Source organism: Oncorhynchus kisutch, linkage group LG17 (assembly GCF_002021735.2).
Source record: "Oncorhynchus kisutch isolate 150728-3 linkage group LG17, Okis_V2, whole genome shotgun sequence".
Lineage (NCBI taxonomy): Eukaryota > Metazoa > Chordata > Actinopteri > Salmoniformes > Salmonidae > Oncorhynchus > Oncorhynchus kisutch.
Window position 1 is genome coordinate 48,569,200 of NC_034190.2, and position 14,325 is coordinate 48,583,524.

The 14,325-nt window shown below is 44.8% G+C and overlaps 1 protein-coding gene across 1 annotated transcript in view; it reads left to right on the forward strand.

The window, feature by feature from the left end:
• Positions 1–12,903: 12,903 nt before the first annotated feature.
• Positions 12,904–14,325, forward strand: part of LOC109907784 (nuclear receptor coactivator 3) — a 114,774-nt gene continuing 113,352 nt past the window's right edge. Inside the window, exon 1 of the mRNA XM_031793963.1 lies at positions 12,904–12,997. The gene's annotated coding sequence lies outside the window, so the exon portion shown is untranslated. The remainder of the gene's footprint in view (positions 12,998–14,325) is intronic.

Consider the following 14,325-nt stretch of genomic DNA (forward strand, 5'->3'; position numbering starts at 1 on the left):
GTGCCATCTCCTCACTGGTTATACCCACGTGGGTGATTGAAAGCTGAACTGAGGTCAGTCGGTCGTGGTAATAAACCTATGAAAGTTAGATGCCAATCGCCATATAAAGTACAAAGAAGAAAAAGCCTGGAAGAAGGAGAGATGATTTGAAACGATTTGGTTGACCGTTTTATGTGTGGATTAATTGTTGAAGTAGAGGACCTTGTGCATTTCAGGTAAAATAACAACTCAACGCTTATATCCCAGGACAAATTAGCTAGCAACAGCAAGCTAGATAAATAGGACAAATAAGCTAGCACCTGCAAGCTAAATTGCCAGAAATGTTACATTTTTTCCGACTTGTTCCCAAATTAATATAATTGGTTCAGAGATTGTTATGATATTTCAACCTGCGTGTCGTGATCGCGTTTGGTGTGGAGGGGACAAAATCAATTTGCGCACGATGGCGCACGCACGTGTCCAGTTTGGGTATGGTGTAAGAGGGAAACATGACGTTACCCCGTTACCTGGCACATGCCCAGATCAAATACCCCAACTATTAAGCTGTTTAATCAGCATTTCAGTTGGACCTCGTTGACCAATAAAGGGATCTTAATCTGTGTGTCTCAGTGATACGGTCATAGAAAAAAAGGTGCTCCCCATCGGAGAACCCTTTTGAGAATCCTTTCAACAGAGGTTTATACCCAAAAGGGTATATACCTGGAACCAGAAAAAGATTCTTCAAAGGGTTCTCCTATGGGGACAGCCAAACAACCATTGTAGGTTCTAGATAGTGCCTTTTATTCTAACATGCTGACCACGCTGCTTGCGTTACATGTGCGGGCGTTGCAAAATAAATGTACACATACATGTTACTCAATCATTGCATCCAAACTGTCGTCGTAGGCGCAAAAAGTAGAACTTGGTTCTATTTGTGATGCTTCATGCGCTGCATGTCCCGCCTCTCCCATCTCCTCATTGGTTTTTAGAACCATATACACACGTGGGTGATTAAAAGAGGAACTGCCATCCACACTCCAGTCCAGTGGGTGGTGATAATGCACCTTAAAGTTGGTTGCCAACCGCCATATAAAGTCCAAAGAAGAAGAAGAAGAAGCCTGAAGGAGGAAAGATTACTGGAAACTAACTCGGTTTACCAATTTATCGGTGGATTAATTGTCAGAGTAGAGGACCTTGTGCATTTCAGTAAAATAAAAACCCAATGTTTGTATCCCAGGACAAATTAGCTAGCAACAGCAAGCTTACTAGCTAAATTGCCATAAATGTTACATGCGTTTCGACCTGTCCCAAAATTAATATAGTTGGTTCAGAGTTCGTTTTGATATTTCAACCTGTGTGTCCTGATCGCCTCTGATGTGGGTAGACAAAATCAACATGCGCACGCGGATGTACGCGCCTGGTCTAGTCAGCATGTAAGAGTGGATCACTATGGGAACCGCCGGAGAACCCTTTTGGAACTATTTTTCTAAGAGTGTATACCGGCTGTATTTCTGTATTTTGAAAGTTATATATCTTCAAAACTTGATTGCTGACATGCAAAAGATTTTGGGACTATATCAACAATGGACTAATGAAACAAATACCAAGAGATCGTTTTGGGGTGGAATTTTCCTTTAAGGCTCCAGTGTGTCGTGAGGAGGGGGATGTGGCGAATCAGTGTCAGTGTCCAGCCAGCAAGCCAATGGGAGAGAGAGAATGAGGGAGAACTAAAATGAAGGAGGAGAGGAGAACAGAAAGGTGGGTGGAAGGTAGGCAGGGATAGAATAACTGTGAGGAGAGAGGTTATTTATCATGTAACCAACCACAGTAAAGGAGAAGAAATGAGGGGGTGGAAAGAAGGGGAAGGACAGAATGAGTTTAGTTGAGGGAGGAGAGGAAGAGAGGGAAAGGAGAAGGGAGGGGTGGGAGCATGGCAGTGCTCTGAATCTAGGACACCGCCACTCCAAAACTGCATGAGCAACTCTCCTCAATCTAGAGCTTACATTACGTTATGACTGTGTGTGTTTGTGCATGCACGTGTGTGTGTCAGTGGTGTAGGCAGAAATCCATTGATGACAGGGCCAGCAAAAATATAGGTTGACCAAAATGTGGGCACTCAAATCATCCTTCTTAGTCGAGATCACTTTATGAGTTGAAATGCAAGCCAAGTGCAATTCTCTGCTGGGTGCGGGGGATCAAGTGGGCCTACAATGTATTGTGTGATATCAATTAAATTATCAATAGACTGGTTATATGACACAACTATAGTGCATGAGAGTAGAAGCACAGGCTAAAGTTATATTTCCAATGATAAACTTGGTGGTTCAAGTCCTGAATGCTGATTGGCTGACAGCCGTGGTATATCAGACCATATACCATGGGTATGACAAAACATATATTTTTACATATATTTTTAAGGCACCTCAGGGGTTTGTGGTATATCACCAATATACCACGGCTAAAGGGCTGTATCCAGGCACTCCGCTATAAATATAGTTTTTCTGCATTTGCCTATTTCCATATATAAGAAGAGAAATCCGCTTTTCTCCAAGTAGGCCTACCCCTTATTGTAATTAATGTAGAGTTCCTTATATTTCAAAACTCGAGCCTCAAGCTAAGCTATATGATGAAACGTAATAGATCAGTTGTTGTAGCCTGTTGCTTGCGAGGCACATCAGAGAATACATTGAAATAACTTGATTTTTTATTTCACTGGACTGATAATCATGTCTCAGCGGAGGGAGGGAGAGCGTGCGAGTTGAAGTGAGAAGCATGCTTCATGATTTCTAAAAGTGTTGAAATAAAACATTGTTGTGGTGCTGATCATTGTCTCTTCATGTACTGAAACTGTCTTTAAGGCCCTCGATTAGGTCAGTGTAATCAGTGATTGATACAGAGGGGGACTGGAGGCCCTTCAGGGCAAAATCACTGTCTCTTGAAAAAAAATTGTTTGCAATTTTACTTGTTTTTGCCAGCCAAGTTGGCTAGTGACTCTTAACTACCTTGCTAACGGTGAGTAGCCTACACAATGTAGCTTAGCCTACACAGCGATAGCACATAGTATCCGTGCGAAGTGACACTTGCCAAGACCTGCCCATTATTTTGAAATTGATAAGCTGATTGTTTTTGTTTTAGAATTATTTTTCAGGGTAAATAATCAAGCATAATTCAATTCGTCGGCGCATGGATTGGGTGTTGAAAGCGTTCCATAGGGACGCTGGCCCATGTTGACTCCAATGCTTCCCACAGTTGTGTCAAGTTGGCTAGATTGAAATAGGTGCCGGTACCATTTTATATTTGGGTGCAGGAACTCCTCAATGCATTTGAGCTAATATTCTATGGGAGGTGCAGGAACTCAAGTGGAAGAAAATGTGAGTTGCCAGGTACTCAGTTCCGGTGAGCTCCTGCCCAAGTCAAGTACCTTGCTTAGGTTCAAAGACAAATAATGTCCTGTTTGGAATGCTGACAAGTAGAGCAAAACAAAAAACAAAAAAACAGACACTGTTAATTACTTGGCACCATGGGAAGTCTGTTTTGTGCGTGTATGTTTGTGGGCGCGTGTGTGTGTGTGTGTGTGTGTGTGCATGTGCGTGCGTGAATGTGTCTATGTACGTGCCGGCAAGTGTGTGTGATCATGTCCATGCAGCTGGGATCAATAACAAACTGTGCATCTGGCACAGTGAATATTTACCACAAACACAACACAACACACACAACAGTGGCATGGCCAGCTGCGTTGGCAGCTGACGGCACCAGTAAGGTCAGGTGTTGGTTTTAGACCCAGTCTCACTGCTTCTATCTGTGCTGTTTTGTTTGGCTGTGCCCTTTTTATATTTTCCGTTGATTTTAACTCCTTAAATCCGTGTAATAATCTCCTGTGACAAACGTATGCTTAAATTTCCATGAGTAAGGACAAACCTTGAATCCAACTTGTTCACATACTGTACTTTTAGTTTAGTATGTTTTCACAGAGAACAACCGCATGAGAGTCCCTAGAGGCAGTTTCTGAGGATGGACCTATTGCAACATTCATCTTCTCATGTTTACTGTTTATATTAACAATATCAACTTGTCTGTAAAAAAAAAATTGCAACCTGAACTATGGTGTATGCTATTTCCCCCACGGTTGACCAGGCTCTATCTGAACTACGGTGTATGCTATTTCCCCCACGGTTGACCAGGCTCTATCTGAACTACGGTGTATGCTATTTCCCCCACGGTTGACCAGGCTCTATCTGAACTACGGTGTATGCTATTTCCCCCACGGTTGACCAGGCTCTATCTGAACTACGGTGTATGCTATTGCCCCCACGGTTGACCAGGCTCTATCTGAACTACGGTGTATGCTATTGCCCCCACGGTTGACCAGGCTCTATCTGAACTACGGTGTATGCTATTGCCCCCACGGTTGACCAGGCTCTATCTGAACTACGGTGTATGCTATTGCCCCCACGGTTGACCAGGCTCTATCTGAACTACGGTGTATGCTATTGCCCCCACGGTTGACCAGGCTCTATCTGAACTACGGTGTATGCTATTGCCCCCACGGTTGACCAGGCTCTATCTGAACTATGGTGTATGCTATTGCCCCCACGGTTGACCAGGCTCTATCTGAATTACAGTCTGCCTTCGTTGGATTACAGGAAAACTTAATTGACCAGAAATGAGTATTGAAAACAGGTAGAAAACTAATTATATGTTGTTCTCTAGAGCACATCAAAATAACTCTGAAGATTTATGCATATGTACTTTGGATGGTGTCCATATTGATGGTGTCCCTGCTTACAAATGTCTGGGCATCTGGATAGATGAAAAGCTGTCTTTTAAAAAGCATATTGATGAGTTAGCTAAGAAGCTGAGAATAAAAATGGGCTTCTTCTATAGAAATAGGTCCTGCCTCTCGCTAAACAGCATGAAGCAGATTATTCAGTCGACTCTTCTATCGGCCCTAGACCGATGGCGACATCTTCTATATGAACGCAGCTGCCACTTCATTAAAGCAGTTAGACGATGGCGCACTGCCCTTTATTAAAGGCAACAATTTTAGTACTCATCACTGCATTCTCTACCAGAAAGTTGGTTGGCCCTCTTTGAGGTCACGTAGATTGAGACATGGCTATGTTTTCATTTTAAACCCTTTTACAAGACGTCCCACTGCACCTAACGTCATAACGACACTTTAGACATACGAGTTACCACACCCGGGTCTCAGGGCTGGCTAAGTCTTTAGACATACGAGTTACCACACCCGGGTTTCAGGGCTGGCTAAGTCTTTAGACATACGAGTTACCACACCCGGGTCTCAGGGCTGGCTAAGTCTTTTAGACATACGAGTTACCACACCCGGGTCTCAGGGCTGGCTAAGTCTTTAGACATACGAGTTACCACACCCGGGTCTCAGGGCTGGCTAAGTCTTTTAGACATACGAGTTACCACACCCGGGTCTCAGGGCTGGCTAAGTCTTTAGACATACGAGTTACCACACCCGGGTCTCAGGGCTGGCTAAGTCTTTAGACATACGAGTTACCACACCCGGGTCTCAGGGCTGGCTAAGTCTTTAGACATACGAGTTACCACACCCGGGTCTCAGGGCTGGCTAAGTCTTTAGACATACGAGTTACCACACCCGGGTCTCAGGGCTGGCTAAGTCTTTAGACATACGAGTTACCACACCCGGGTCTCAGGGCTGGCTAAGTCTTTAGACATACGAGTTACCACACCCGGGTCTCAGGGCTGGCTAAGTCTTTAGACATACGAGTTACCACACCCGGGTCTCAGGGCTGGCTAAGTCTTTAGACATACGAGTTACCACACCCGGGTTTCAGGGCTGGCTAAGTCTTTAGACATACGAGTTACCACACCCGGGTCTCATGGCTGGCTAAGTCTTTAGACATACGAGTTACCACACCCGGGTCTCAGGGCTGGCTAAGTCTTGAAATTCCCTTTGGTCTCTACTGATTTAGGTAAATCAGCTTATTTGCGAAGCAATCTTCAAAACGTTCTTAAATGTGATGTTCTGGTGCCTCTAGGTCAACTCAGAAAGCTGATTGAGGACCGTATTACTGATGAATGGGTTTGTTCTTTAAGAACTTGTTTTGCTTTCTGCTCGCATTTTGTATGTTCTATTTTGATGTGTGTAACTTATGTAATTCAGGGCTCATCTGTAAAATAGTCCTTGGTCTCAGTATGACTCCCTGATAAAATAAAGGTTAAATGTAATTGAAAAATCTGATTGATCTGCTATAATCATCAAGTCCTATTTATTTGGCTTTGTTGTGCTGATGGGTGGCTGCAGTAAAAGGTGGCTGCGGTAAAAGGTGGCTGCAATGAGAGGTGGCTGCAGTAAGAGGTGCCTGCAGTAAGAGGTGCCTGCAGTGGTGGGATGGTAGCTGAGAGATGGGTGACAGAGAGATGATCAGCCCTCCTTGTTTTGTCTCTCCTTCCACATAGAGGCGGGAAGTACAGGTGCTGCTGGTGCTGCAGCATCCCCTGGTGGTGAGATGGTAAAACTGCAATAATTTGTGTTGTTTAAATAACAAAATTCTTATCATTTTTTCTGTTGCATTATTGATATAAAAGATAATCGGATTGGGGTGGAAGCGAGAGAAAAAACATGGGATATTTATATATGGGCCCCATTCTGCATGGAGAGCTCTTTCCCTTTATAAGCGGTGCGCTCATAGTACGCTCTTATCTATTCTGTTGTGGGAGTTTGGAGTTGGACACACTCTGATGTACGATAAACAGTTTAGTTTGAGTTAATCAGGTCCCTCTCTCTCCCCCTCTGTCCCTCTCCTCTCTCTCTCTCTCTCTCTCCCCCTCTCCCCCCCACCCCCTCTGTCCCTCTCCCCTCTCTCTCTCTCTCTCTCTCCCTCTATGTCCCTCTCCCCCCTCTCTCTCTCTCTCTCTCTCTCTCTCCCTCTTCTCTTCTCTCCCCTTGTGGTGTATATCACGTGATGTGGAGCAGTGCTCGCAATAGTTTACAATTCTAAACTTGGCGGAAAGGTAATGGAAAAAATATCAAATAAGGAAGATTACATTCTCTCCCCCTCAGCTTGCAAGCCTGCTCCTGCCCATGTCAAACACATTGGTGTACTAGCCCACTTTATTTAGAAAGGTGATTTTTTTTTGCCCCTCAACCGCTCGCACTCACCCCCACCCCTCGCAGAACACCTCCCCATCCTTCCATCCATCTTTTTCTCTGTGGTGTCAGTCTCTCTCTCTTCGTCTGTACTCCTTTCCACTCTCCTATCTATCCCACCCCCCTTGTATCTCTTTTCACCTCTCGCTTTTGTGTCTTCCCTCATCTAGCTCCTTCCCTCAAAATGATACACCTGAGTCCATGCAAGCTTCTCTATTCACCCCACGCTCGCTCTCTTTTTCTCTCTCCGCCTCTACACTCTTAGAAAAATGGCCTCTAAAAGGGTTCTCCTGCTGTCCCCGTAGGATAACTTTTTTTGGTTCCAGGTAGAACTATTTTTGGTTCCAGTTAGAACCCTTTTTTGGATTCCACGTAGAACCCTCTGTGGAAAGGGTTCTACATTGAACCCAAAAGGTTTCCAGCTGAGACCAAAAAGGGTTCTTCAAAAGGTTATCCTATGGGGACAGCCAAATAACCCTTTTTTGGTTCTAGATAGCACCTTTTTATCTAAGAGTGTACCTGTCCCTCTGTCATATGTGGCAAAGGGGGGTTATTGTGATGATTAAGGTACGATATAACAATCTTATGCTATTAAGTCCCCCCCCCCCCTCCCCCCCTCTCTCCTCCCGCACTCACTACCAACCCGAGCTCCCGCTCCACGCTCCGGCACAGCCATTACGACACCAAACGCTACTACAACATTGCAGCCAGCTAGCTACCACACCAAGATAACGTTGTGTGTGTTGAAGTGTGGAGGCGAACGTAATAGAAGAAGATTAGGCCAAAAATTGCTGAAGTAGCCTACTATTAGCTGGTGGTAGAATTACAGGTGTGTGCGTTTTGAATGCGTGTCGACTCGCGGAGGGAGTGAGCACTGGAGCGACTGTTTGGTTTTTCATTTTGTTATTGTTTGAACTGTCTCCTGTCTTTGTGGCACCCTTACTATATTTATTTGGTTTAGTCCGAGGGCATTTTGCTTTGCTAGTGTTCCTGACGATTTGACAGACAAGAGTTATTCAGTGATTCAGATGTCATACTGTCACCAGTTTTCTCTGTCTCGCAGTTCCTATGCGGATGTTGTGGGTGGCCTTGACGCGACTCCCCTAGAACTCTGAACTCTCGCCACGGTCCAATTCTCAAGTGCACTACTACTGATCTGCACCACGGGCCCATACTACTGTGAGAGCGTCAACAATCTAAGGACTTATCTTTATTGTATATTGTACCTTCATTGTTTTATTTTTCATTTTATATTTCATTTGTTTATCACTTTTATTATTTGATACCTTTTAAAAAAGAGACTTTTCCCCCAAAAAATATCATAACGTTATTCTGGTCTCAAGCCTCTTCCCTGGGTAAACAGTGTGAGTTTCCACCAGATTTAAGAACCTGTATTGTAATGTTAGGTAGAGCTCCCCTTGCTCTGGTTTAAACCTGGGTGGTGTAGAATCGGCTAGTACATGTATTCTCAATAGCGCCTAACACCTCTCTCTACCAATCTCCTACTACTGTCTACCCCCTCCCCTTCTTTTTCCCTACACGACACCTGTGTGCAAGTGGACGTTTCCAAACCCATCCATCTCCTCTGTACTTTCACTCTCTCTTTCTGCCTCCCCCTCTCCCTCCCACTGAGCCCCTGTGCGTTATACCTGTGTGTGCCACTGGCTGCTCTGCTGCTCCTGAATTCTCTCTACCTGTTTGGAATGTTAAACAGCCTCTCTCTGTCTATTCCCCTCCCTCCCTCTCACTGTCACTGCAGTACTGAAAACTTCCAGGATTCTGTCTCAGTAACATCCGGGACATCTCTATCCAATTACTGCTCTTTGACTTATTCTGCTCTACATGTGTTTGATACAGACCCGGGCTCTTTGCCTGTTCAGTTTCATGCGTGTATGTGATTATGAAGGAGGGGGGTATAGGACAGTTTTTCACCACAGTTTGTGTGTGTGTGTGCGTGCGATCATTCCTACCCTGCTCTACAGTTTGGAAGCCTGGACCCCATCGAAAAATTTCACCAACGCCGCCTCAGGATAACCCTTAATTAACATCAGCTGGGAAGACAGACAAACCATCATCAGTGTCCTGGAGAAAACCAACTCCCCCTGTATAGAAGTCACCACTAGGAAACATCACCTCCGACGAGCCGGTCACCTCGTGAGGATGAGCCAATCAAGGCTCCCTAAACAAGTTTTCTAATCCCAAGCTCAGGGATAGATCCCGTGCCCCTGGAGGTCAGGGGGAAAGCGTTACCGTGACGACCTCAAAGCACGCCTCAAGAAATGCAATATAGATCAAAACAACTGGGGGATCCTCATGTCAGGACCAAAATCACCAACTCTTGGAGGCCGAAAGAAGGCAGCACTTATCTGGAAAAAGAGCGTGCATTAAAACACAGACACCTTTGCCAGTAACAACAAGCCCTGTTCACAAGAGGAACCATCACTGTACCAACTGCGACCAGATCTGCAGGCCACGGGTTGGCCTATTTAGCCATTTCCGGACCCATGGCCAGCCGGACCCACACCACAACCCGGACCCGTGATATCTCATATTCGACTACGAGGGATCCTAAAGGAAGGAGGTGTGTGTATGTGTGCGTGTTTGTTTGGTTTTTACTGTCCTTGTGGGGACCAGAATTCTTCACAAAGATAGTAGAACAGGGAGAAAACAGGGAAATGTGCTGACGTTTCACCGGTCCCCACAAGGAAAAAGGCTATTTCAGGCTTAGGGGTTAGGTTTAGGGTCAGGGTTACGATTAGGGTTAGGGGTTCGGTTTAGGGTTAGGGTTAGGGGTTTGGGGTTAAGGACATCTTTTTCAACCTCTCTCAGACATATTCTTTTTCATGACAGATGACTCTTTTTTTCACCTATCTCTTCTTTTTCACCCCCCTCCTCCTCCTCTCCCCCTCTCTGCCCTCTCGCTTTAATGGGGGAGTATGGACAAAAGCACTGATAGTGGTTTGGCTTTCTGCATTGTGTGGTGATGGGGGAGGGGGGGAAAAGACAAGACTCAAGCCCACCCCTAGTTCTGTAGAGAAAATGGAGAGCTCACACACACACACACACACACACACACACACACACACACACACACACACAGTTACACACATAAACAGACGACAAACCTCATCAAAGCAAATCCAATAATATATACTTTTAGGCTTGAAGAGTTGTCACCAAATAACTTCACGCGAGCATTGATTCATTCACATATATAGATGGGAACCAATAGAGGAGGTCAATCCAAAGAAAAACTAACTTTGGAATCAGGATGTTCCTGAAGCACTTTTCACCGGGCAACACAATCCTCAACGCTGAGAAGCTATCAAGGACCAGTCTGTTTGTGCTGACACTGCTTCCTAAAAGAAGTACCATAATTGAAGGCCTTTCTCCGGCGGTATAAATAGCATGTGTCTTGTTTGTCGAAGCTGTTTGGGACATGTTCAGAAAATGTGCTGCTTGCCAGCCTGCTGCTGCTGCTTGAGCTGCAGTTTTCACTTGGACACTTTTCATCACTAAAAACTTTATGTAACTTCTGCAGTGTCACACGTCCACCCATTTTCTCTTTCTTTCTCTCTTTTTCTCTTAAAAAAAGGTTTGAAAGGACACATAATACAAGCATCTTTCTTTTCCTCTGGTCGTGTTCTTTGACTTGGTGGATTATGCCCAGGCCAGGCTAATTGCAAAGTCCTGTTCTCCTCCTGCTCATTCCTCCCCCTTCGCTCTGTGTCGCCTCTCTTTCACTCTCTTTCCTTTAGCACTCTCTCTCTCTCTCTCTCTCTGGGTAATTCTCTGACTGGCTCTGCTTAATGTTTTCTATCACTCTCTCCCTCCTCATCTTCACCCACCCTGCACATTCACATCACTCACCGTTTCTCCCTCTCTCTCTCTCCTTTTCTCTCATTGTCCTCCTTGCCTTGTTTTCTGTATTTCCAACCATTTTTCTCCCTCTCCTCTCACACTCACTCAATCAACAAAACAAGTCCTACAGGAAAATTACATTTGGCCCAGAACAGAGCAGCACGGCTGGCCCTTAAATCAACACGGAGGGCCAATATTAATAACATGCATGTCAATCTCTCCTGGCTCAAAGTAGAGGAGAGATTGACTGTATCACTAGTTTGCCTTTGTGGGAGGTATTCACGTGTTGAAAGCACCAAACTGTCTGTTCAAATAGCTAACACACAGCTCAGACACGCATACATACCCCACAAGACATGCCACCAGGGTTCTCTTCACAGTCCCCAAGTACAAAACAGACTCTAGGAAATGTGCAGTACTACAGAGAGCCATGTCTACATGGAACTCTCTTCCACATCAAGTAACTCAAGCGAGCAGTGAAATCAGATTGTACATTGTAATGTTGTGGAATCGTGGATTTTATATTGTACCTTTGTATTAATAGATTAATAATATAATTATGTCTTGTATGATGCGTTGTTTTACGTAGGATGTAGGCTGTTTCATTTGATTTATTGTGATGTAATTGTTTTTGTCGCTGTTTGAAAGCTAGGAAGAGTACTTGGCAGTAGCTAATGGGGATCCTAGTAAATACAATATACTGAATACTCAATAATAGCAATACATCTGTGTCCCTCTTTACCCGTCTTCCAGCCTTTCTGCCACTCCATACCTGTTTTTACACTCTCTCCTCCTTCTCTCTACCTGATTCTCACTTTCTTCCTATCGCTCTCCCTCCCTCAAGCTCTACCCCTCCCTGGCACAGCTGAAACCCTACTCTCTGCTCTGCCTGTGTGTGTGCCTACTCCCCTGCCTGCCTGGTATCACCATGGTGACGGGTTGGTGCTATCCTACCCTGTCTCTTCTTGGCAGGGGTACAGGTTCTGGGCCGACTGTGCAGATTGTGCCCCAGTCCCCAGGCCACCATGCAGGCTCTGACGCCACCGGTCCACACTGACCCTGCCAGCTTCCCCATATTGAGTCCACATATGGGCCTCATCTATAAGACATACAGGCCTGGAGGTCCCACTGTTCTACAGATACAAAATGAAACCACGCAGCCCTTTCCAGGTCCAGAAAATATTAGTACAGCTAGCAATTCAGAGTTAGCTCTCACTAAGGCGTAAAGACTGCCAGACTAAATCAAAGCATCATGTCATTTAATAGCAGTTCAATCAAACTCAAAATCACGGTTAAAGTGGTTTGATTGAATATGGCACCTCGCAAAGTATTACCACTCATAACAAATAGAGAGATACGTGATCATGTGCAAACGCAAGCAAGGTTTGAAATGATTATGTTTTAGTGAAATATTATATAATGATTGAGTTTCTTGCAGTCAATTTGAAGTCTACAAATTATTAGCAATTATGTTCCTGGCCCCCTCACCATCCGCTCATGAAAAATTCGGCCCAGCGGCTGAATTTAGTTGATGATCCCTGCTGTAAATGTTATAAGTTTACTTAGACATTATGACCAATCCACACCCCTTCTGCAAATCGTCATGACCATGTTAGAGCAGATGATAGCAGAACAGCCTATTAGGTAATACAGGCATTTGCACACAACAAGTCACTGTTTGCTTTTCAAGTGCTCCTCATGTTAACTAAAAATAAACACCATGGCATTTTTCTGCTCTAATATCGTCCCTGTCAGCCGTCTACACCAGAACTCGAGATCTCCTCTTGGGGGCATACGTAGTTGTAGTCCGTATCCGGGAGGTCTGCCCTAGCGAAAAGAACAGTGTTCGACGGGGAATAAAACTACTCTACCCAGAAACCCCAACGCTCAGCCACAAGCTGGCTTCTTGGGCTTCGGGAGTGTTTCCCATTTAAACAAACACAGCGCTGAAGATGGCGGAGAGTTAATAGCGAAACGAAGAAGATATCCGTGCGCTCACAGAGATACATCGATTTGGTGAGTTTACGACGTTTTCCCCTTTACACGTTCCTTCTATACCAAGCTCGGTTTTGCGCACGAATGGCATTGTCCGTCGTTCCGTTGGACGGACTTTGTTGTCCACTAATGTGTAGTAGGACTCTATACACTCTTCATAACACAATACAGGTTGGTGCGCCGCACACACGGGCACTGTGCATATTCCCGTTTATTTTGACAGCAAATGAAAAGTATAACTCCAGGTTCAAGCCAAGGTCATGAATTTTGGTATGGGTATAGCGCGCTGTACCCTATGGTCTCTGGCATAGTGGCTTTGAACCTATTAATGGTCATAGGCGAGGAATTGAAAATAAAGTGCCCTTTAGTTTGGAACTTGAAGGGACACATTTTCTAACTTACTAAGAGGACAAGGTTGAGAGAGAAAAAAAGTGCTGTTTATGTTCTGGCACACTTGGCGCGGACGACACGACATAAATGACAGTATTTTCTGACTCGTAAACTAGCCTAGGACATGTTGCTTTCATTCGGTAAGTTCATGTCGCCCGGCGGCGCAGGGGTAAAGTCTAACCAAGTCAAATGTAAATGCGCTCAATCTCTCTCCCTCTCTCTCTCTCTCTCTCTCTAGCTCTCTCTCTCTAGTTCTCTCACTCACACACCTCTAGTCAAGGTTTACTTCACCGAAGGAGATTTAACTTTACAGCGAAGCCTTGCTGTGTGTTGCTCCATTATTACATTGTTATTGCTGCTCGAGTTTGTTACATGGTGTCAGTGTATGTCGGTACGTCGCAGCCTACGTGTGATACCCATCCTACTATTGATACACTGTAGCCAGCTGCAAATGTTGCTCGTCAGTGTTCAAGTTAGATACAGGGCCACCCAATCAGATTGAGCAACAACAATAAAAAAAAATACGAGTTGATTAGAATTTTTTGTGCTCTTTAATTGTCAATGTTCCAAACAGGGGATGAGTTGTCTTTTTACCTGAACATGCAAACATCATCAGATAGAATTCCTAGCAAGCGGTGCACTGGGTTTGTCAGATTTGATGAAACGGAACTGGGATGAATTCTCTTACAGGTTGGCGTTGCCAAAAACTATTGAACTGCTAAAAAATATTGAACTGAAAGCGACACCCCCAATAAGCCACGAATATGACTGCATTGAGGCGTATGTCACAGTGCTTCTATGGCGTTATGCACCGTGTCACGGACTGTTTCATTTGTTCATTTAGCAAACAAGACAGCTCTTAATCCAGTTCCGTTGTCACAGCCAGCACACAGAGTTATGGCCTATTTTAGGCAACATTTTCCTCTCTGCCTCATGGCAAAATGTGTAGAATAGCACGA